Source organism: Monodelphis domestica, chromosome 1, assembly GCF_027887165.1.
Source record: "Monodelphis domestica isolate mMonDom1 chromosome 1, mMonDom1.pri, whole genome shotgun sequence".
NCBI classification, from domain to species: Eukaryota; Metazoa; Chordata; class Mammalia; order Didelphimorphia; family Didelphidae; genus Monodelphis; species Monodelphis domestica.
The window spans coordinates 127,662,896-127,666,663 of NC_077227.1; positions in this window are offsets into that span (position 1 = coordinate 127,662,896).

A 3,768-nucleotide genomic window follows, 5' to 3' on the forward strand; every position below is an offset into this window, starting at 1 on the left:
AAGGTCTCAATTCCTTTTCTGTCCTATAGAATTGGTTACATTTGAAACAGAATCTTGGATTTGAAAGAGATCTTAGTGGTCTTAGTGAATCTCCCACCCAATATAAGGATTCCCTTTATAATATCCTTGATGGATAGTCTATCATCTAGTTTCTGCTCAAATCCTTCTAGGGATAGGAAATTTGCTATGTCATACGGAATTACAACTCATTCTTTTTCTTTTTTCAAAAAGTTTTCTTTTTTCCAGATTATATGTATATACAATTTTCTGACACTTTGCAATCTATATTATCTCCTCCCTCCCAACCCTCTTTACCTCATCTATAAGACTTCTTGTAAAAAAGTTTTTCCTTATCTTGAGCTAAAACTTACCTCTCTGGACTTCAACATATTGCTAGAGCTACACATAGTAAGTCAAATCCCTCTTGTACCCAACAGTTCTTTAAACATTTAACAACCATTGCATACCCTCCCCCCAAAGTATTTTATTCCCTAGCTAAGCATCAGCAATTTCTTCATTCCTTATTTGACATGATTCTGGAACCTTGGTCATTTTAGTCATGCTCCTTTGGACATGTTCCAATTTCTCAATCTCCCCCTTAAAGTGAAGTGTCCCAAATGGAATTCAGTTCTTTCAGATGCAGTCTGATTGGTGCAGAATTTTTGTTGCTCTTGTAGTTTAGTTGTTTCAATTGTGCCTGACTTGTAATTCCTGACTCTTCGTGACCCCATTTGGAGTTTTCTTGGCAAAAATATTAGAATGGTTTGCCATTTCCTTCTCTAGCTCATTTTACAGATGAAAGAACTGAGGCAAACAGGCTTACAGTGGGCTTATTACTCTTGGTTGATGAGGGAGACCATGTGGTATAGAGCTGAGAGGGAATTTAGGGATGATTTAGTCTGACTCCCTGATTTTTTAGATGAGGGAAATGAGGTACAGTTTAAGAGATTTACCCAAGTAGGCAGTGAATAGTGGGGACTGGGGTTCAAACTTAATGTCTTCTGACTCAAAAGTCCATATACTTCCCACTATAGTAGGCTACCTATTAGAGGTGCTACTATGTGATTCTTTCTAACTCTAAATCCTATGATCCTCTAATCTGGACAGTATGCCATGAGTTCCAAAAATTTTAGAGCAGTTTTAAATTTTTAATGGATGGAATCATTCTATTTCAACTTTAACCATCTCTGTAGAAGAGGAAAGGAATGAAGGCCTTATAGGTGCTCTTCTTTTAAACATTAAGAAGTTTTGTTTGAATTGAATTGAACTTAATTTTCTTTTTCTCCCACCTCTCAATCCTTTCTAGTATGAAGAAAAGCATTCATCACATGAGATTTTCGCATACAAGCACAGTCTCTCCGATATCTCAAATCTATTACTACTTACTCAAAGCTTAAGTGTTAATGGCCTAAAAGCGCACCAAGACTTTTTGGGACACCATGTACTTGTAGTACAGTTAAAGATTTCAGTAGTTTTGGGGGGAGAGGGCATCATCACTTTATTCACTTATATTACATCTGAGGTTCATTTAAGAAAAGCACACAAACACATGTAATGTTTAATTGATGCCTTTCCATCACAATCATTTCTCATTTCTCTCCTCCACTGAAACTTTCCTTATGAAAGAGACAATTAAGGAAAAATATCCAATATAGAAACCTTGTCTGGCAACTTATATAACATTCTATCCAAGGAGTATCCCACCTTTCCACCAAAGGAGGAGGTATATGTCAAGTCTTTTTGCACTTGCTAAAATTTCATGTGATGAATGCTTTTCTTCATACTAGAAAGGATTGAGAGGAGGGAGAAAAGGAAAATTAAGTTCGATTCAATTCAAACAAAACTTCTTAATGTTTGAAAGAAGAGCACCTAGAAGGTCTCCATTCCTTTCTTCTTCTACAGAGATGGTTAAAGTTGAAATAGAATGGTTTAATCCATTAAAAATGGCCATGTCTTGCTGGTTGATCTCCTTGCCTTAATTATCTCCCCACTGCAGTTCATTCTCCATTCAGTGGTCAAATTAATCTTTCTAAAGCACAAGTCTGGCCATATCACTTCCCTCCCCCACATCCTTCCATTTAACAAATCTTGTAGCTCCCTATTGCTTCCAGGACCCAAATATAAAATTATCCACTTAGTTGCTGAAACCCTCCTACCATTCCAGTGTTCTCACAACTTATTCTGAAGATTCTTTGATGCAAGGACACTGGTTTCCTTGCTGTCCCTCCCACAGGACACTCTATCTCCTAACTCCATGCATTGTCACTGGATGTCCTTCATACCTGGAATGTTCTCCCTCCTCAGATCACCTTTGCCTTCAGATGACCCTGGCTTCCTTCAAGTCCCAGCTAAAACCAACTTTCTACAAGAAGCCTTTCCTGATCCCCCTTAATGCTAGTGCCTTCATTGATTATCTCTTATTTATCCTTTAAATATCTTGTTTTGTCAGTTTTGTTAGATTAGCCCCCATTACAGGACTGGTATATATACAAAGGTACACATGGAGGGCAATATTTAATGGGAAGAAGCTTGTGATTTTGTAAAATGAAAAGTATTTATTAAATTCTGTGTTTTCAAAAATAAATAAATATCTTGTTTGTGCATAGATGTGTGCTTATTGTCTCCCTTGAATTCCTTGAGTTCAGAGGCCCTTTTGTGTTTTGACTTTGTGTCTCCAAATGCTTAGCATAGTCTTTGGCAAATAGTAAGTGTTTAATAAATGCTGTTGATCACCTGCTTGGCTTGACTTTTTCAGGATGTGCCAGGTCTCAGACACCCTGTACTTATACAGTTGATTTCTTGGAACTAAAACCAGAACTTAACATTCATTGCTGTTAAATTCATCTTGCTAGTTTGGAATCAGTATTCCAGCCTGCCAGAGATCTTTTTGAATCTTACTTCTTCTATTTAACATATTAGCTAGGCCTCCAGCTCTGCATTATTTACAAATATAAGTATAACTTATGACTTCATCCAAGTCTGATAAAAACCGTCAGCCCGGAGCCAAGGACACAGTCTCTGCCTCCTTTCTTCTTTCTCCAGCTATCTACATTCTTTGCATTCTGCAAGGCCTAGTTTAAGTCCTGTGTCCTCTGGGAAGCCTTCTCTGATCACCACCAGCCCACAGATCAACCTCTTTAACTTTTATACCCCTCATTACCACTGATTCACTGCCTTGTGCTTTGAGCTTGCTGCCCAATGAGATTGTAAACTCCTTAAGGGCTGATACTAGATGTTATCCATCTCTGTATCCTACATTGTACCTAGCAAAGTGCCTTGCATCTCTGTATCTACAGAGAGGTACATTGCTAGTCAGATGGATGATAGATAAGGCAGAAGAGAAAAGAGATGAGAAATCTTAAACTGAATTCTGGGCAACTCCTGATGGGCCACACTAGTTGGCAGGGAATCCATTGTCCAAGGACCCCCTCCTTAAAGCGTTCGCACATCCTTTTCCCAATCTGCATTTTCTTTAGGACCCTCCTAACAAGAACTTCTGTTTCTATTCTTGCCCAGAACTGGGCAACAGCCGAGAGGGGGTGCTTGTCCATGATTGGAATTGCTGATGATCTAATTCCGAAGTGGGGGTGTCCCGCTGTATTTCTGCACTTGGAGAGTAACTTTTCTTCTGGCAGGCTCCAGTGCCCCTCTTTCCCCAGGACCCTTGCTGCTCCCAGAGCCCTGGAGTTTAGCCTAGCAGGAGCAGCACAAGTGGGGCGTGCCCCCACCCTGCCCCCACAGCAGCAGGCAGTCCAGCCCCTCCAGCTG